We start from the raw sequence: 22,534 nt of genomic DNA, 5'->3' as shown, positions 1-22,534 counted from the left end.
AGCATTAATAAATCCTCCTAATAGTAGAGGAGAAAGGAACTAATTATTTACCTTTTAATATTTTTAGCACAATTCTATTACCAAGAAGCTAGGGAGACCTCTAAAAAACAAACAAACAAACAAACAAAAAAAAAAAAAAAAAAAAAAGAAGTTGCTAGAAATGTCACTGACAGTATTTCTACTGTTACAGGTTGGAGGCAAATTCCTCTTAGCTTTTTTTTTTTCATCCCATAACATTATGCCAGCTTAGATCAGAAACTTTCAAAATCTTCCCCCTTTTATATAAAAGAACTTCAAGTTGAGAGGGAAGAAATGTGAGGGGAAATTTTCAGCCAGAGACTTGAAGAAAAAAGATGGAGGAAAAAGAGGAATGAGATTTTAAGCAAGAAAGCATAAAAGACAAACTACTACTTCAAAAATAGCCTGCAGCGTGGAGTAGGGAAAGAGACCATAAAGAAATAAAAGAAGGCTGCAACCCTTAAGCTCCAAATCCTGGAATTTGAGTACTGGTCTTCCTTTTGTATTAGGAAAATACCTCCTGGGCCTCTGTTTATTCCTCCAAAAATGAGGGAATTTGTCTAAACAATCTGAAAGGCTCACATCCCATGATTTAATGAATCTCTCTTCAACTAACCTGCCCTCTCACCACTCCCTGGATTCATGCTCAGGACTCTAACTGTGCTCTTGCCCAAAGGCTAAAGATGTGTTGCTTTTGCTTTCTACCCTTTACAAACTCTGGCAGTCCCCAAAAACAGGCACATTCTCTGCCTTATTAAATTCATCATCTACAACAAAACAGTATTTTAATTCCCTGATTGATTATGATACTTCACTAAGTTTACAGAATAATGACCTCATGGGAGTTGACAAATTAAGAAAAATGAAGCTGTTGTGGATGCAGCTACACATACAAAGAAAGAATAAAACATTGAATAAAAATATATCTGAACAGACCCTGGCTGGCTAGCTCAGTTGGTTAGAGCATCATCCCAATACATCAAAGTTGCAGGTTTGATCCTTGGTTGGCACATACAAAAAACAACCTATGGATGCTTAAATAAGTGGAACAACAAAGCGATCTCTCCTTCTCTCTCTCTTTCAGTCTCTCTCTCTCTCTCTCAAATCAATAAATAAAATTTAAAAAGAGTTCATGTGACCAATAAGTGTAAGTCGTGAGAGTGTGTGTCCATTACCTATTTTATCTGACAATTTTTACAAACAGTAAAAATTTTCAATTAAGAAAAATATCAGATTATTTTTAGTCATGCCTTCAATATGTCAAGTTCACCTTAGGAGTAAGGAACACAATAGATCATCTATTTTGAAATAGACACCCACAGAAAAAACGTGCAGCAGCTAGAATTGCTCCGCAGTCACACACAAAACTCAGTGGCATTTCTTTTTTTCACCTCTTCAATTTCATTTCCCTAAATGGAACTTATTAACTTTCCTACTTACCTTATTCACTGGACTTAATGCCAAACGATCTTGGTCTATTCCCAGGCAAAGGAATTCAAAGGAATTCAAAGGAAGAACTCTAAAATAACATGATGAGCTATTTAGTATCTAATTTTCTCAGGTGAATACTTTGAAAAGAACAAAAAGTAAAAATATTCTATTAAGAAAATTATCAGATTATTTTTAGTCATACCTTCAAGATGTCAAGTTCACCTTGGGAGTAAGGAACACTTTAATAATACGAAAATGAGGCCTCGGAGGCACCAAGTTAAGATGCCACTGTTTGCACTGAAAGATCTGCTCATGGCTCAGCTCACTTTAGACACTATATCAATGTTATGTGTTTCACTGAACAAGATGCAAATCTTATAAACATGTGACAGAAAATCTAAGCAAAAGTTATGGAATTATTCGCAGGAGGTTGAAACAGAGATAAGATGAAACCTTTAAAATTTCTAGTTCTGCCCAGCCCATATGGCTCAGTTGTTGAGCTTTGACCTATTGAGGGGGAGGTCACAGTTTGATTCCTGATCAGGGCACATGCCCTGATTGCCAACTTGATCCCCAGTTGGGGGTGTGCAGGAGGCAGCCAATTGATGATTTTCTCCCATCATTGATTTTTTTTCCTCTCTCTCTGAAATAAAAACATAGTTAAAAAATAAAAATCAAATCAAATCACTAGTTCCAATTCTAACACATCACCTGAAATCAGAATAGTGTGTAAAATAGAATTTTGCTTATTTTGATTTTAAAAGATCTAGTAAATAAAATAATGAGAAAAAATGCTTCATGTATCTCTTCATCATACAAATTCTTCCCTTCTATCCAGAATACTGAAGTAACATTTTATTACACTGTAATATTCATATGTACTCATAATAAAATAAATCCATGCAAAGATCTGAGAGAGTCTGAATCAACAAGTCCTTCAGCGAGAAGACTTCCTTTTTAATTTTTTTTACAAAGTTATTTATGTTGTTAAAATAATCAAGCAATTCTTAAAGGCTTAAAAAAAAAAAAAAAACCAACATGCAGCAGTCCTTGGATTCTCCTCCTACTACACATTCACACCTTCCTCCCCCTACTCTGAAATTTCCATGCCTCAAGTCCTACACTCAGAATCTCACTAACTCCACCTCTCCGGAGGTGGCCTTTATTCAGAGGAAGGGAGCAGGGTACCTGACAGTTGGTCTAAAGGAGGAAATATGGAGGTTGTTTTTGTTTTTTGTTTTTTTAATGGCCTTTCCAATAATAATCCTCCGGCTTTTCAGTCCTTCTAGCACTGGCAGCTTCAGATACCTCATGTCTCCATGTGGCCCAAATTGTTTTGCTATGGTCTTTAACTCCTACCCAGTTAAGGTTCTACTTTCTTCTGTCTGCTTTTATACATCTACTATGTTGTCATCTCTATGGTTTTCCTTGCCATTGTGGACTTATGCCTTTAAAAAAAAAATCACCTTATTGTCCTTTTATTGGAATTTTAGGAGGAAGCACAGCATAAAATGTGTGTCATACTCAGACAAAAATCTCAACATCTACTTTTTATTCTAAATCCTTATATATTGACAATTGCTGATATATTTTCTGTAATTTAAAAATAAATTTAATCTACAACTCAAAGAATTAGAAAGAGAGCAACAAGAAAACCCCAGAGTGAGCAGAAGGAAGGAGATAATAAAGATTAGAGCAGAAATAAATGACATAGAGACCAAAAAAACAATACAGAAAATCAATGAAACCAAGAGCTGGTTCTTTGAAAGGATAAACAAGATTGACAAACCTCTAGCCAGACTCACCAAGAAGCAAAGAGAGAGGACCCAAATAAGCAAAATCAGAAACGATAGAGGCGAAATAACAACAGACCCCACAGAAATACAAATGATTGTTAAAAAATACTATGGACAGCTCTACTCCAACAAACTAGACAACCTGGAGGAAATGGACAAATTCCTAGAAAAATACAACATTCCAAAACTCAATCAGGAAGAATCTAAAAATCTCAACAGGCCAATAACTATGGAAGAAATTGAAGCAGTCATCAAAAAGCTTCCAGCAAACAAAAGCCCAGGACCAGACGGCTTCACAGGGGAGTTTTACCAAACATTCAAGGAAGAACTAAAACCTATCCTCCTCAGACTACTACAAAAAATTCAAGAGGAAGGAACACTTCCAAGCTCATTCTATGAAGCCAGCCTCACCCTAATACCAAAACCAGGTAAAGACAACACAATGAAAGAGAATTACAGGCCAATATCCCTCATGAACATAGATGCCAAAATCCTCAACAAAATCTTAGCAAATCGGATCCAGCAGTACATCAGAAAGATCATACACCATGACCAAGTAGGATTTATCCCAGGGATGCAAGGATGGTACAATATCCGCAAATCAATAAACGTGATACATCACATAAACAAATTGAAAGAAAAAAACCACATGGTCATATCAATTGATGCAGAAAAAGCATTTGACAAAATCCAACACCCATTTTTGATAAAAGCTCTCAGCAAGGTGGGAGTAGAAGGATCATACCTCAACATAATAAAAGCCATATATGACAGGCCCACAGCCAACATCATACTCAATGGACAAAAACTAACACCATTTCCCCTAAGAACAGGAACAAGACAGGGATGCCCCCTCTCACCACTCCTGTTCAACATAGTACTGGAAGTGTTAGCCATTGCAATTCGGCAAGAAGAAGAAATAAAAGGCATCCAAATTGGAAAAGAGGAAGTAAAACTGTCCTTATTTGCAGACGACATGATATTATACATACAAAACCCTAGAGACTCCATCAAAAAGCTACTGGACTTAATACATGAATTTGGCAATGTAGCAGGATACAAAATTAACCCCAAGAAATCCGAGGCATTTCTATACACCAATAGTGAACTTTCAGAAAGAGAGATTATAAAAACAATCCCGTTTACCATCGCACCAAAAAAATTAAGCTACCTAGGAATAAACTTAACTAAAGAGGTAAAAGACCTCTACTCAGAAAACTACAGGACGTTGAAAAAAGATATAGAGGAAGACATAAACAGATGGAAGAACATACCGTGTTCATGGATTGGTAGAATCAACATCATTAAAATGTCCATACTACCCAAAGCAATCTATAAATTCAACGCACTTCCCATTAAAATACCAACGGCATACTTCAGAGATCTAGAACGAACTCTCCAAAAATTCATCTGGAATAAAAAAAGACCCCGAATAGCTTCAGCAATCCTGAAAAAGACCAAAGTAGGTGGGATCTCAATACCAGATATCAAGATGTATTACAAAGCCACTGTTCTCAAAACTGCCTGGTACTGGCACAAGAATAGGCATATAGATCAATGGAATAGAATAGAGAGCCCAGAAATCGGCCCGAACCAATATGCTCAATTAATATTTGACAAAGGAGGCAAGAACATACAATGGAGCCAAGATAGTCTCTTCAATAAATGGTGTTGGGAAAATTGGACAGATATATGCAAGAAAATGAAACTAGACCACCAACTTACACCATACACAAAAATAAACTCAAAATGGATAAAGGACTTAAATGTACGACAGGAAACCATAAAAATTCTAGAAGAATCCAAAGGCAACAAAATCTCAGACATATGCCGAAGCAATTTCTTCACTGATACAGCTCCTAGGGCACTTGAAACGAAAGAGAAAATGAACAAATGGGACTACTTCAAAATAAAAAGCTTCTGCACAGCAAAAGAAACCATCAACAAAACAACGAGAAAACCCACTGTGTGGGAAAACATATTTGCCAATGTCATATCTGATAAGGGCCTAATCTCCAAAATTTATAGGGAACTCATACAACTTAACAAAAGGAAGATAAACAATCCAATCAAAAAATGGGCAAAGGACCTAAATAGACACCTTTCAAAAGAGGACATTCAGAAAGCCAAGAGACATATGAAAACATGCTCAAAGTCACTAATCATCTGAGAGATGCAAATCAAAACAACAATGAGGTACCATCTCACACCTGTCAGACTGGCTATCATCAACAAATCAACAAACGACAAGTGCTGGAGAGGATGTGGAGAAAAAGGAACACTTGTGCACTGCTGGTGGGAATGCAGACTGGTGCAGCCACTATGGAAGACAGTATGGAGTTTCCTTAAAAAACTGAAAATGGAACTCCCATTTGACCCTGTGATCCCACTTCTAGGAATATATCCCAAGAAACCAGAAACACCAATCAGAAAGGATATATGCACCCCTATGTTCATAGCAGCACAATTCACCATAGCTAAGATCTGGAAACAGCCTAAGTGCCCATCAGTAGATGAATGGATCAGAAAACTGTGGTACATCTACACGATGGAATACTATGCTGCTCTAAAAAGGAAGGAACTCTTACCATTTGCAATGTCATGGATGGAACTGGAGAGCATTATGCTAAGTGAAATAAGCCAGTCAATGAAGGAAAAATACCACATGATCTCACTCATTCATGGATAATAGAGACCATTATAAACTTTTGAACAATAATAGATACAGAGGCAGAGCTGCCTCAAACAGATTGTCAAACTGCAGCAGGAAGGCCGGGGAGGGTTGCGGGGCAGGAGGTAGGGGGGTAAGAGATCAACTAAAGGACTTGTATGCATGCATATAAGCATAACCAGTGGACATAAGACATTGGGGGATAGGGGAGGCTAGGGGACTGTCTAGGGCGGGGGGATAAAATGGACACATATGTAATACCCTTTGTAATACTTTAAGCAATAAAAAAAAAAAAGAAGAAAAAAAAAATAAATTTAAAATTAAGCCCATATAATCTGAAGTAGTTTTGTCCTTGCTCAGAGGCTTTCTACAAATTGTTCACTATTTTCTGTTCTCTGGCTAATTCTAGATGGTTAAACTTGTTTGAAGTTGTGCTTCTGAATTGGTGCACCTATCTGAATAGTACACATTAATTCAAAATGACATTCAGCACAAAAGATCATGCAAGTTATCATTATAACAGTTATGAAAATTGTTGCTTTCTATACAGTGTTTCAGGGGATAGTTTGTGGAGGTAACCTTCCCAAAGGCTTTAACAGCCCTTTTCCCCATAGATTGTTTAGGCTGCTGCATATAAAGATACTTTAAACACAATTCTTAAGGTGGTTTTTCTGCTTAGAGTATTCCTTCTCTTTTCCCTTTTAAATTAAAGAATCTTATTCTTCAAGGCATAGCTCAAATACTATTTCCCTTCTTTGGCCTCCTCTTTTCCCTTCTATTTCCCTTGCAGATCAACTATCCCATTAGCTGAGCATCTCTAATATTTTGTGTGTACTTCTACTGTAGCAGACTACAATGTGCTAAGATGATTTATTATGTCCACTTCCACCATATTTTGCATTCCTCAAAGACAGAATCTATGTTCCACTTTTTGGTATCACCAGTAGCTAGTAAACTGCCTAGAACTCAAGGGAGCATCAGTAAACCATCTTGGACTTGATCACAATAAAGCAAATACTCTTTTTACGCTGAGAAAGCCCAGGACTGAATAGGAAAAATGAGGATGAACATTCAATTTAAAGTCTACAATAAAGAAATTTTATGTCTTAATATGAAAAGTAAAAGAATTGAGACTCAACTAATTTGGTCTATGTCAAAGCTAATAAGCATAAGAATAAGAGCATTTGAACCCTCATCTGGTTCCAAAGCTAGAGCTCCTATTTTGACTATTCTTTTTAATGCTCCTTTCTTAAGAGATCAGTGAATATAACATGCATAAAGTTTTTCATCTGCATTTTCCCAGATCTTGTTATATAATTGACTACAGTCTTCATATACAAGTTATGTCCAAATGTTAGTTTTTTTGACTTATTTTTACATTGTTCATTTCTGAGCCATTGCATCTGCCAGAGTTAGTTAAGCCTGCTGTGAACTGGTATAGACTGAGACTACTATTACTTTAAATGGCAGTTCTTAGTGCACTAAGATGATACTCCCAACTGCTCTACCTTCAGGGAAGGAAGACAGGTACAAACAATTACTTGACCTGCATTTTCAACACATATTGTGCACCTATAATTTGCATACTTTGGGAAACAGTGCCTACTGGGGGTTTGATTTTGTGCGTGTGTGTTTTTAGAAAAGAAAAGTAAAATGCAATGTGGAACACATGCGTAACATAATAAACATTGCTGGGATGTACACTTGGTGCTTTTTATCTTGTTTTTCTCCTTTAGGCACCTACAATATGGGCTGTGATACTTGAGTTTGAGTCCGCATAGCTATATCTCTACATCTAGATTCCTATATAGTTAACACAAGCATGCTCCCCAATGTCTACATGAGCAGTTTTTAATGCAAATTCCTCTTCCATCTTCTCCAGAAATTAGTGACTATTAATCAGCATGTGAAAAAAATGTTTCTGTTGTGACCAGTCTGATTTTTCTTCTAGATCTGGTTCATGCAATCCAGATATCTCACAGATTCTTGTGCCATGTGTGTCATGCTGTCTCTGCTATGATTGGTAGGAGAGCAGAACACAGGTCCTTAGCATCTACTATTCCCATACCTGTTGAGGGTTCTTACTTCAGGTACATGTGGCTCTTCACTGAGGGCTTTACCTACTTTCCAGGGAATGCTCAACCCATGCATAAGGGTGTCCTGAGGTGGCGCAAAAGTGATATCCTGAAAGCAGCCCTGAACCCCTGACAAAGAGAAGTTGGTGAATAAATATGACAGCCCATTCACTCCTAAAGGGGACAACTGAGAGGTGTGTCCTGTACTGACTCACAGAGGTACCCAGCAAGACTGAACCCTGCTTCACTATTGTGAGCATCTTCTCATTGGAGTATTGGCTTCCTTCACTTTCCTGTCTCACTTTCCTCTGGTGCTACCTGGGATGGCCTCCCACCTGGCTGCCAGCCCTGAGGCCTGAAATACATAAGAGCCTATTTTAGGAAGAGTGCTTATGAGATGATACTATGGAGATTTTTTCCTCTTCTATGCAGAGTAAACCACCTCCTCCTCAATCTCCCATTTCACTAGGTTTGGCATTGGTTTATTTCCCGAGTTCATCAGTTCTCTCTCTCCCAGGTGTCCTGTCACAAGCTCTATCTATACTCTCTGCATACTGTAGAAAAGTTAGGGCATTTTAGACTCCTTGGGGCAAGAAGAGTCACTGTCCTATGTGTCCAAGATGTAATGACTTCACTCCTATCCTTGACCAGTGAGTGACACCGTTGCAGCACTAATTACTCCTTTCTCCCCAAGCTGCCTTTCACCTCGGGAGTTACTAATTTAATAACATACATCCTTTTGCCCAATTTTCCCAAGTAAGCATTCACCATCTTTTCTTCTGGTAAGCTACATACCTGCACACACACAAATGCACATATACATTTATTTTCTTTAATAATTGTGTTCATTTATGATTGCTGCTGTAAACACAGGCTATCCCTGAGGACCCGAGTGCCTCTGCTGACTCCACATTCTGAGTGGGCCACCACACAGGTAGCCCTGAGCTGGTCATAGGCTACATCTGACATTGACCTGCACCTGAATTCTCTCCCAAGAGGCCCCAGCACCAATACACTGGGTAGCCAATTTCAGATCACATTAGAGCACCACCCAATTTGCTCCACAAGCAGCACACCCAAAGGGAAGTCTAAGCAAGCACCCCACTGGGAAAATCCCACTCCATGGGGTAGCTTATACACCATAGTTGTGGCCAATGCTCAAAGTCAGCCTGCCTGCGGGTCAATTTTATCCACTGGCAAGCCAGGAGCAATCAAGGCTCAACTGCAACAGGAGGGCTCATATACCCTCACAAGGGAGACTCCTGAGCTAGACACCTAGCTCAGGTGACTGGAAAGACTGCACCGCTGGGTCCCACAGGAAACCTACTACATAAGACCACCCTGTCAAGACTGGGAAACAAAGCAGATCTATCTAATATATAGAAACAAACACAGTGAGGCAGCCAAAATGGGAAGACAAAGAAACATGTCCCAAATGAAAGAACAGGAGAAATCTCCAGAAAACAACTAAATGAAATGGAGGCAAGCAGTCTATCAGATATAGGGTTCAAACCAATAATTATAAGAATGCTCAATGAACTTAGGTGAAGAATAGATGAACCCAGTGAGAACTTAAACAAAGATCTTCTTGTGTAAACATAAAAAAGGACATAGAAAACACAAAAACAACAAATCAAAAATGAAGAATATACTATTTGAAATGAAGAATACACTAAAAGGAATTAATATCAGATTAGATGAAGCTGTTGTAAACACATTACCATAAATTTAGTGGCTTTAAAAAAATCATTATTATCTTATAGTTCTGGCGATCAGAAATCTGAAATTAGTCTCATTTGGAAACTCAGAGTGTTGTTAGGACTGCATTTCTTCTGGAGATTCTATAGGAGAAACAGTGTGCTTGCCTTTTCCAGCTTCCAGAGACTACCCTCATTCTTTGGCTCATGGCCCCATTCCTTCATTTTCAAAGCCAGCATCATTAAGGTAAGTCCTTCTCATGCTGACATACATCTGATCCTTTCTCTTCTCTCTCCCTCTTCCACTTATAAAGACCCATGTGATTACATTTGGTTCATTCAGATTTCTCAAGATCAGTTGATTGGCAAATTCAATTTCATCTTGCTATGTAAACTAACACACTCAGTTTTTAGGGATTAGGATGTGAACATCTTTGTGAGTAGGGATATTATTCTACATACCAAAATAATTGTTTACAATGTTAATTATATTACCTATTACTGTCAATTCTAAATTATTCTAGATGCTGTATATAAGGATGACCCTATTACTGCACTTACTCTGGAAATAACATCTAAAACACTGAATACTATATTTGTGGGTTCATATTGCCAATAATTCTCATCACTGAGAAACTTATGTGTCAGTTATTCGATGTACTAAGTCATGTTTAATAGTTACAGTGTGGCCTTCAGAATCAGACTGGTCTGGACTTGAATATGTCTCTATCACTTAAGTGGATAATATTCTGGACAAGTTAATTAAACCCTCTAAATCTCATTCTATTAAGTGTCAAAGAGACACTATACTGCCTTCATAATGATGAGTTTATTATTTCATTATTTTAATAGTTGACACCAAAAGTCTTCATTGAAAAGTTTGTCATCACTTGAAAAAATTGAGATTATTTGATTACATATAGACTTACCACATTATTTTTGCCTTTAATGCTTTTGAAATTACACTAGAATGACAGTTGAGAAATTAGAATTTTATTAACCCATAACATAGAGAATGATAGAGGGGAAAAAGAAACAGTGAAAGAAAAGTAAAACAGAAAACTAATTGGTGGCTATATACAGTTGAACACAATTGTGTCTTTCACACTAGAAAATCTTTCACAAAATAATCATCCTAGGTTCATAGAAAACCAATGTTCAGTGTTGTACTGCAAGATTGGTTAGGTTAGCAGTCTTCTCCTGTTTTCTCCCATGTCTTACTTTAAGATGGCTGATAATTGTTTGGTGATTGCCACCCACCCCCAAGATGCCTTGCAGTAAATGCTGTATTGGTCACTGTAGTCTGCATATCCCTGTCCATATCCATAGTTCACATAGTTACACCCAGTAAAATCATAGTCATCATAGCCACTAAAGTTTTGATAAACACCAGTGACACTACTGTAATTCCATATCCTTAATAATAATAGCTATTAAGTCTTTGCTTTCAGTTTTGGCTCTGACTTAGGCCACGACCCCTAGTACCACTTCATCTACCAGTTGCAGTACCTCTTACCTCTGCTCCTTTTTGTTGTTGCTCTTGCTATCTATATACTTCTTTTGGATGGGCAACATTGATCCCTCACTTCCCAGAACCAATTTGATATGTGCTTTCTAACAATTTCTTTACTGGCTCTTCATTTGTGTATGTGAAAGAAGAAAAATATCTTCTTTCATTTGTTTTTGTACTCATGGGAAGTTCAATATTTTCAATTGCCCCAAAGGCTCCAAAATATTGTTTAATTTGTTCTTCAGAAGTATCTGGGCTCAATCCACCCAGAAAAAAAAAACCCACATTTTTTTGGGGGGGATGTTCTTTTTCTTTTAAAGCTTTGGCCCCTTTGGGGTCTAGCAATTTGCCATCCAGTTTGTGTCCTTTAAGTTCTAAAACCTTATCAATACTAGAAGCATCTTTGAAAAGCACAAATCTAACCAAATCCTTTTGATCTGGTGATTGGGCCTGTTTCAATTGTGCATCTATAACTTCCTCAAATCGAGACAAATATTCAGTCAGATCTTTCTTGCTTGTAGCCCAGCTCAAGCCTCCAATAAACATTTTACTGTCATCCTGATGATTCCTGCTCACATTGACCTTGGATTCCTCTGTGAGTTCTCTATATTGCTGTGTTGGCTTATGTCCTCCATGGTGGCAGGGCTGTCAGTGGGGTGCTGGGTACAGTCTGAGTCACGGCAGCCCCAGTGGTGGCAGCAATGGCAAAGGTTTTTATGGAGCTGTATTTAAAATGGTGGTGGAAGAGTGAAAGAAATTATTTCAACAAATATTTGAGAGATGAAAGAGATGGAGAAGTGGTGACTGACTTATCAGACAGAATACAGGAAGTTAAAGCCTACATCAGTGTCAAAGGGAACCAAAAAAGAAGCTAGCCAATTCATCTAACAAAACACCTGGAAGCTCAGGCTTTGAAATCAATCACCTTTACTAAAACATGGAAGAGTTGGGGTGAACTCAGAGAAACGTTTAAAGATCTACACTTGTAGTAAGTGAAGACATGAAGGCTTTCCCTCCAGGTTCCCTTTTCTACCTGGTACAGTCAGGCAACTTATTCTGAACCTAAGCTGTGTGAGGGATGGGATATAATTTTTCTTCTGGAAAAATAGAGCCAGTAAGGCTCCTAATAGGGAACAACAGACACATGGAGAAATCGGTGATTCATGGCACTGATGAGCAGGGAATTTTTTATAAATCCATATACTGAACTACTGGACTCTCAGAACATCAGGCGAAAACTAGAGGGTTTTTGTTTAAACAGTTCTGATCAAAAGTCTAATGACACATTTTTAAATATAAATGGAAAGCCAATGTTTACCACTTGAGAAAAATCTCCAAAGTAAAAGATCAAAACAAACAGAAACAAACAAACAAAAATAATACAAGGTAATGAAGAAGAAAATCTTTGAAATATATAAGATGTTCAAAGAGATTTTATTCTGTCTATAAAATGAGAAACTGATGCAATCAAAAGGAACAGTTCCAGAGTTTAAAATAGAAGAGCTCCTAAAAATTAAAGATATAACTGATTTTTTAAATCAAAAGCAGGATGGAAGTTGAAGTTGAGAAACCCAAGAAAATAGACTAAAATATAAAACAAGATAGAATATAGGAAAACATGACAACAAGAAAGTGAGAGCATTGCATCCTGCTGTCCAACATCTAATAAGAGTTCCAGAAAACCTGAATATAGAAACTATGAAAGAAATATTAGGTTTCCCTGAACTGAAATAAGTAATCTTCCAGAAAGAGAGTCCACAAGAATACCCAGAACAATAAATAAGAAACATCACTAGAAATGTCATCAAAAGTTAAAGGAAGATTCTGAAAACTTATATACAAACTAGAGGCCTGGTGAACAAAAATTTGTGTACTCGGGAGGGTCCCTCAGCCCTGCCTGTGCCCTCTCACAGTCTGAGATGCCTCAGAGAATGAACACCTGCCGGCTTAGGCCCGCTCCCCGGGGGATTGGGCCTAAGCTGGCAGTCAGACATCCCTCTGGCAGCCCGGGAGCCCTCGGGGGATGTCCACTTGCCATCGGGGAGCAGGCTTAGCTGCAGTTGGACATCCTTAGCACTGCTATGGAGGGGGGAGAGGCTCCCACCACCACCGCTGTACTGGCAGCCGTCAGCCGTCAGCCTGGCTTGTGGTTGAGCAGAGCTCCCCTTTGGGTGCACACTGACCACCAGGGGGCAGCTTCTGCATTAAGCATCTGCTCCCCTGGTGGTCAGAGTGTGTCATAGTGACCAGTGATTCCCAGTCGCTCTGCTGTTAGGGTCAATTTGCATATTATCCTTTTATGATATAGGATATACACCTGTGCATGGATGGGGGCCGGCTTCCCATGCCTATAACCCGCAGGGATTAAAGCCTGTGGTTTCCACCCTGAAGGGTGTCCCAGACCTGGGTGAGGGGCTGATTGCTATTTGCATTCAGGCCACAGCCCCTTCAGGGTGGGGGTCCCCCCTGGGGTGCCTGGCCAGCCTGGGTGAGGGACTGATGGCTTTTTGCAGGCTGGCCACAGCTCCTTCAGGGTGCAGGTCCCCACTGGGGCTCCCAGACAGTCCAGGTGAGGGGTTGATGGCTGTTTTCAGGCTGGCCATGCCCCCTAGCAAGGACCCCCATCTCATGAGAGTGTGGCCAGCCTGGGTGAGGGGCTAATGGCTTCCTGCAGGCTGACCACAACCCCTTCAGGGTGGGGGTCCCCGCTGGGTGCCTGGTCAGCCTGGGTGAGGGGCTGATGGCTGTTTGCAGGCTTGCCACATCCCCCAGCCACCCAAGCTCCCAGTGTAGGCTGGCTGGAAGCAAGTATCTGGGATTTATTTATCTTTTATAATTGAAACTTTGTTGCCTTTTGCAGAGGCCACAGCTGGCCCGGGCAGGTGGCTTCCTCCATTGCCAGGGCAACCAAGCCTTTTGCTTGCTTCAGCTCAGCAGCTGCTGGCCACCATCTTGGTTGGGTTAATTTTCATATAGTCTCTCTGATTGGCTTGTGGGCATTGGATGGGCGTAGCAAAGATATGGTCAATTAGCATCTGTGTCTTTTATTAGTGTAGACAAGACCCTCATGAAATAACTAGAGGCCTGGTGCATGAAAATTCATGCACTCAGGGGACGGGGGGGCGGGGGGGGGGGCGCTCAGCCCAGTATGTGCCCTCTCTCAGTCTGAGTCCCTTTGGGGGATGTCCACCTGCCAGCTTAGGCCTGATCCCCTGGGGAGCAGGCCTAAGCTGGCAGGCGGACATCCCTCTAGCAGCCTGGGAGCAGGGCTAAGCTGCAGTCAGACAATCTTAGCACTGCTGAGGAGGTGGGAGAGGCTTCCGCCACCACTGCTGCACTCAAAGTTATCAGCCCAGCTTGTGGCTGAGTGGAGCTCCCTCTGTGGGAGCGCACTGATCATCAGTGGGCAGCTCCTGCATTGAGTGTCTGCCCCCTGGTGGTCAGTGTGCGTCATAGCGACCAGTCATTCCCAATTGTTCTGCCGTTAGGGTCAGTTTGCATATTACCCTTTAATTATATAGGACTAGAGGCCCAGTGTATGCAATTCATGCACTGGTAAGGTCCCTAGTGGCTGCCGGCTGCCGGCCAGGTATTCCCTCTGTTCCCACAGCTGCCTGCCACCACTGCTGGCTGGGGCCTCCCTCCCTTTCTCCAGCTGGCCCTGGCTGGCCCTGTCCCCTGGTCAAACTCCCAGTGGAACTCCCAGTTGAGGGGACAATTTGCATACTACGCTTTTATTATATAGGATAGGTATCACATGATATCAGCAACACTAGATATTCAATGACAGGGAAGCAAAACCTCTCAAGTTGTTTTTTCTTTCTTTCTTTCTTTATTGATTAAGGTTTTACATATGTGTCTTTATCCCCCCATTGCTCCCCCCCTGCCACTCATGCCCTCAACCCCCTGTTGTCTGTGTCCCTTGGTTATCCTTATATGCATGCATGCAAGTCCTTTGGTTTATTTCTCCCCCTTACCCCCACCCTCCCCTACCTTCCCTCTGAGAAAACCAAAATTATTCTTAGTCTAGATCTCCATATTAACTCTATCAATCTTAGTTGCAAACAGGAGAATACGCACTGTTGGCCAAGAAAAATACATTTCTAAAAGATAGTGGATAATTCATTGAATCATTGGAAGGGGTAGAGAAAACAGCTCAAGATCAGGTTTCCAGTGCCAAGGTCCAGAAGCAGCTTGATGAGGAAACTTTTTTATTTTACCCTCCACCAACCTTGCACTGGAAATCACTGTAACTACTCCTGGCTCCAGCACTAAGGACACTACTGCCCTTGAAAATCATATGCCCCTGAACCTTCACTAGAAAAATAGTAAACTCCTACAAAACTCAAGCTACTTGCTTCTGAATGAAAATCTGTACTGATTTGTTTAATAGTAACACAGCACCATACCTGCAAATGAAGTTGGTGAAAGGAATAGTTGAATTATACCTTGAAAAGACATAATTCGCAAGGTGGGAATCATAAAAATACAAGGGAAATTATTTGAGAGATACTCTCAATGGCCACTATTCTAATCAAATGACAAATGTATACTATTGTAGTCAAATTATCAATCTAATTTGAGAATAGGCATTTGGAAACATAAGGATTCAAATAAACTCTCATGCACCCTTTCTTAGAGAAGACGAACAGCAAAATAAAAGAGTAAACCAAGAAAGAAGCCTATGTAGCATCCCAGATAAAGATCAAACACTAACCAAGTCTAACATTTGTTCAGGAGACCTTCAGTATAACCAGCTGGGCCTGAAGAAGGGTGATGGCGGGATAGGAAGGAGGCTTCCAAGTGGGAAAAAGATTTTAATAAATTTATTTGTTATCTCATATTTTAACATATGAAAAAATATTAGTAAATGTTTGACAGATTTATTAAAGCCATTGGGGGAAATGGAAAATAGAGAAATACAAACAGAATAATAAATTCAGTAAAGTAATAGAGTAAATCTGGAAAGGAAGAAACATAATATGCTACTAGGCTCAGCAGTAAATAATATTTAATTATTCAATAACATGGAAATGGAGTATTGAATTCATTATAAATGTGCTAAACTATATTGAGAGAATAGTATGAGGGAACATGTGTATATTATGTGTTAAGAGTTATATGATGTGTGGAAGGGGTTGTATTGACTGATAGATCCTGAACTAGCAAAGCAGGAAGTCTAAAACCACTGAGATTGATAAATTAAGAAAAAGCAATACAAATATAAACGTTTATAAAGATGTTGACAATTATAAAAGAAAACTGTAAAAGAGCTGAACTTGATATGTATTAGGAGAACAGGACTTGAAAATGAGGAAGAATGGGACAAGAAACAATATTTTATTCAAAATACACCTTTTAGTTCTATTGATTTTTAACCATGTGAATGTAATACATTGATAAATGTAGGATTTTTTTGTTTGTTTGTTTGTTTTAAAATATATTTTATTGTTTTTTTACAGAGAGGAAGGGAGAGGGATAGAGAGTTAGAAACATCGATGAGAGAGAAACATCAATCAGCTGCCTCTTGCATGCTCCCCACTGGGGATGCGCCCACAACCAAGGTACATGCCCTTGACCAGAATCGAACCCGGGACCCTTCAGTCTGCAGGCCGACGCTCTATTCACTGAGCCAAACCGGTTCGGCTGTAAGATTGTTTTTTAAAAAGAAAACTACCTTGGAAAATGATGCTGCAGAAAATGGGATCTCAAGAGCCTGGATATCAGACAACAAAACTTTAAAAAAGGATCACTAGTTTTGCATAACAGAAAACAACCAATGTGAAGTTCCCAGGAAGATTAAGAAGAAAGAAAGTAAAAAGAAGAGGGCAGGAGAAAGACATAATATGAAGTAGACAGGAAAAAGATGAAATTTTGTGCCACACATTATATAACTCTTTCTCATGACACTACAAAACCATCAGTACCATATCCTGAACTCACAAATGATTGGTGTAAGTGATCTCTGACAAGGAAACTAAAGAAGAAATTGTCATCTTTCATACTTAGGTGGTATCAGATGAAGAAAGATTCAACAAGCTGGGTTCACTTTTAGGAAATGAGCTCCTTTTGCAACAGCATGGAGGGACCTGCAGATTATTACGCTAAATGAAACAAGCCAGACAAAGACAAGTACCATATTATTTCACTTATATGTGAAATCTAATGAACAAAATAGAACCAGAGGCATGAAATAGAGAGGATAGGAAGGGGGAGGGGGAAATGGATGAAAGAAGGTGAAGGGATTAGCCAAAGAATATATATGCAGTGTCTGGCCAGAGAGAGCAGGGGTGGGGGCTGGGTGAAGGTGGGCAAAGGAATGGAGGGAAACGAGGTCATCTGTAATAGTGTCAACAAAAAAATGAGCTCGTTGAAAGTTAGGAAAATTAGCTCTTTAAAAATTAGAAGAATTTTTGTTTTACAGATTTGATTTTGCCTGGAACATGAGGGGCAGCAAACTACACAACTAATATTTGATTGACTGTGTGTTAGACATAAAACGGTTGATGAGTTTAGCACAATGCTGGCATATAGTAAGGATTTGGGGGTAGGGTAGATATTATATATAACCTCATAACCCTCACAACAACCCTGAGATAAGCAATGATTTATTAACTCCTTTTTTCTCCAGGAGGAAAAGGTTGAGAGACATGATTTTCTCAAGATCATATAGACCAGTTCCTGTCAATCAAAGTCTTTGCACAAACCAACAAAAACATCATCAAATTCATCCTAAGGTAGAAATAAAACCATAAATGCACTGATCACTCATTAATATCTTATCCGCTGTATTCTATTTTTTAATGAGTGTGGCAAAAGATGAAGAACTATACATCCTTTTGCTTTGGAACCCCAGATGCTATAACTATTTTTAAACAGATTGAATGGTAAAACTGAGTAGGAGTAAACAATTAATCATGAAAGTGTAAAGGAACTTTTAAACATGTCTATATGTTATGTAGGAGGTTTGTTTTGTTCTGTTTTATTTTTAACAACATTTTTTTTTTGTGGCAGGGTAACTTCTATCCTCACACTGTTTTAAGAAACCCATTACATGGACATAAGACACTGAGGGGTAGGGGAGGCCAGGGGATTGTCAAGGGGCGGGGGGGGGGGGGGGACACATATGTAATACCCTTTGTAATACTTCAAGCAAAAAAAAACAATAAAAAAAAATAAAAAAAAGAAACCCATTACCCAGATCACTTAATATTTTAGATCATGAATGTTATCCTGATTCTGTTATGAGTACTAGATCCTCAACTACCAGAACAAAAAGTCTGAAAATACCAACTAAGATTAATAAATGGAAAAAAAAAGGCCATACAAGCATGTTATTTGAAAAGATGCTAGAAAATTCGGTTTGAAACCACTGTCACAATCCTTTAACTTCCCAATACCCCAATTTACTTCATGTTACTGTTAAATACTGTTTTTAAAAAAAGGAATTAATTGGAAATTAGAAATTTGTATGTCTTAGACATCACTCTTTTCTCTCCAATATTTAAAAAGCCATCCATCATTGCAATGATGTATTCTAGAATTTTGCATAGGGTCAATGTCAATGATCTGTTGGACTCTAAACAACAATGCTTCCAAAAATTAGTCAGGGAATAAAGCTGGGGGACACAGAAGAGGGAGGTAAAAACTATGATAAACTATAAAATATATGTCCCCTAAAAGTATTCAGATTCCATAACTTCTTCTGGAACAGTCAATACATTCTTGCCAGTATTATTTGTCCTGCGAGCTACGAGTTTGTGACTTCTTATCAAAGGTGTCCATTTGTCATCAACATCTTTTTCAAAAGCAGTGTCATCATCTGTGTCAGTTCCTACTGACTCCTCAGAAGTCACCTGCAGTCAGTAAATTCCTTGGTTCATTGAAGGTGTGTTGAGGCCCAGCTATGTCCCAGGCATTTTATCAGCCATAAGGGAAACACCGCAAAGAGCACAACATAGAGCTGTGTTTCTAGTGTCATACCTGGGATGGAAAAGCAATCACTGACATAACCACAGAAATAAATATATACTTACGAATCATAACATACACTGTTTTACAGGATGCTATGAAAAAAATTCAACAGGAGCATTGATCTGTCTGAGATTGTGTCAGTCTTCAAAGGCATGTTTCTTCTAGTAGGAGACCTGAGCTCATTTAGACCCGTTAGATGCTGCTTCATAATATCTTCACCCCGATAGATTTGAATCCTCCTGCCTGTAACCCATCTTGTTTTATCCTCCTATGAGTTGAAGATAATTCTATTTTGAAAGAGAAGGTAAAAACAAATTTGAGAGTGTCTGCTCTCCATATTACTTATCAATATTGTAATGTTGGCCCTAATCAACACACTGCTCCTTCATTGATCTTTTTTGTCAAATGCAGCTTTTTAAAAAGGCATTTCTGATAGTCTTTGTGTGCTTGTTCTAGTGTCGGATCAATTTGGATTTTAAACTTTATGACACTATTCTTTAAAAGAGCAGCTCAATTTAGTAAAAAGATAGCTTGGGTTCAGATTTAAATCCTCAATGAAATACTAACAAGTTATTTTATCATAAACAAATTATTTAATTGCCCTGAGCCTCAGTTTCTCATTTAAAAAATGAGAGTAATAATTCTTACTTTGCAGTGTTGAGGTAATGATGAAACTAGATCATGAAAGCAAAAATATATCTTGCAATGCCTAGCATAGACCAGGGCCCCACCAAACAACTGAGGGCTGTTATTCTTTTACAGGTCTATGCTCTCTATAATGGCGGACCTCGCCTATACTGTGAGTTTCTTAGGGAAGCAGACAGAGCCAGCCACTTTTGTTCTCTCACACATTATGTCTAAGCACATGGTCCCTAATAAATAGAGCAGGCAGGTGCGTTGACCATTAATAACACTGGAGTGAAAACTTAAAAGGAATTCCATATTTGACAATATTCTTTAGTTTAATAGGGAAGCATAGCTTTTATCTTGTTAATAGTAAATTGCATGCTCCTTTTCCAGTTAAACACACAGTTTGTTTACCATTAATTGTCACCTCAGTGGCTTCTGCTCCAATGAACATTGTGTTGACAGTTTTACACTTCTATTATGTCCCTATTCTCACAGCATACACACCCTGTATGATGAGGGCTTATTTCCCTATACCAAACAATCCTCTGCCTAAATATTTTACTAAATCAAAGTGTTTAGTTATTTCGATCCTGCTGAGCAAAAGTAAATTTCATCAAACACCATTAGAACAAGGTATAGAAGAGAAATCCTCGTCTTATATATTTATAGCATCATTGTGTATGGCAATAAATTCCTAACTCCAGGTGGGTATATCAAGAAAGAAAGAAGGGAGCTCTTACTATCCCAGTTATTTAAGAACTACTATGAACATCTTAAATGTTACAAATGACCTCATTTTATAAAACAGAAGGCAAACAGCCTCTATTTTATAAATCAGTTGAGTTCTAGCAGTTTATTCCAGCAAATATTTCTTTTGGGGGCATCTGAATAAAACTAAAACTATATGCCATTAGAGAACGAAATAAAACTTCTCTGGGCCCATATCCTAATAATAGAGATAAGTCCATTTTTTTCCTCACCCCATGCCATACCATGTCTGTGATAATAACCTTGTGTAGAGGAACTGTCGATGCTCTTCCCAGATCCCCTCAAATACCTTTTACAGGTCCTGTGTGCCCACCACTGGCTTCTGCATCCCTTTATTTTTAGTATCATACCTGGGACTCTCTTCAGAGAATCATACATTGCTAGCTTACCCTGCTACTATTAGACTTAAAATATCTATGTACAACTTTAAATGTTATTTTTAAAAAATTATTAATTTATATTTTAAGATTAGATTCTAGGAATACTCTTAACCTTCCAATCTAAAGATTATCCGTACTGGTACCACTGAAAGGCTCTCTCACACACAAACTAATGGTGACCATAGCTCCATAAGTGACTTAAACTACCAGATGTTCCTTTGAGACCAATGTTCCAGATTCATCAGGAACTGTAGAAAATTTATACACACAAACATACACACATTGATTTTAATACTTAATTTAACTCTAATGCCTAGACCTGTGACTATCTTTTAGAAGGCACTTAATACATATAGATAAATTAATGAATGACCAAATGAGTAAACAAATAAACTCATGGATTTAAAAGACTTCTATTGAATATCTTCCATGGGCCAGGTACTGAACTAGCCTCTAGAGATACCACAGTCAGCAAAACCATTCATAGATTCTACTCTCAGGATGTCTACGTTCCATGAGGCGGAGAGACAGATACTCTCTGCATGCATGCACACAGGATGCGCCACCTGAATTCTGTAAGGGGACAATGGTTTGTAGGGATGACAAATATCCAATGTCATATCCACCAGCAAAGTCAGGAGTGTCAGGGTTTGGTACTTGCCCAAGTGGCTCCTGCAGCTTTGGACGCGAGTCCTAATATATGTAGCATCGGTACATCAAGGATGGCCAGCAGTCCCAGGAGTGTTTATCAAAACAGATGTCTTTACAAAGGAAATTCTTCTTTCATTAAATTCATTAAAGTCACCCTAACCGGTTTGGCTCAAGTGGATAGAGTGTCGGCCTGTGGACTGAAGGGTCCCAGGTTTGATTCTGGTCAAGGGCATGTACCTTGGTTGCGGGCACATCCCCAGTGGGGGGTGTGCAGGAGGCAGCTGATCGATGTTTCTCTTCCCTCCATGTTTCTAACTCTCTATCCCTCTCCCTTCAATATATTTTTATTGATTTTTATTGTAAAATATCAATAAAAATATATTTTTAAAAAATTCTTTAAAGTCATTGTACAGTGAATATTTAAGCAAAGTAAGGTATCATCTCTAATCAGTTTTTCAACTTATCTTTATGGTTTACTTAGAATAAGTTGAATCTGTAATATGATTAAATAATAATGTAGTGAATTGTTAGAGCCAAGAATAAGAGGAAAGCTTATAATGAGTTCCAGCAAAGACTGAGAGAATCTGGCTCCCGCCCCAAGAGGCATTTCCTCCTCACTCTTTTGAAAGTGTGAGCTCCTGCACACTGTGAATAACATGCCAGTATCTGCCTCCCTATAAATGGTATGTTATAGAATTATGGTCATTTTTCTGACAGAATAAAGAACCCAGTTTACTTGTTTTAACTGTTTGTTTACTTTAGTAAAAACAGCATTTAGTATGATGCTATGGGAAATTACTTCAACTCCCCTGCAGCTGCACTGGCAACCCTATAAACACTTTTACTCATTCTTAGAATATTTTCTCAGTTCAACAGAGTCACATGACAGCTAGAGCAAAGATACTGTGAGTGCCATGCACAGTAATAGTTATG

Source organism: Myotis myotis, unplaced genomic scaffold (genome assembly GCF_014108235.1).
Source record: "Myotis myotis isolate mMyoMyo1 unplaced genomic scaffold, mMyoMyo1.p scaffold_m19_p_2, whole genome shotgun sequence".
NCBI lineage: Eukaryota > Metazoa > Chordata > Mammalia > Chiroptera > Vespertilionidae > Myotis > Myotis myotis.
This window is presented reverse-complemented; position numbering follows the sequence as displayed.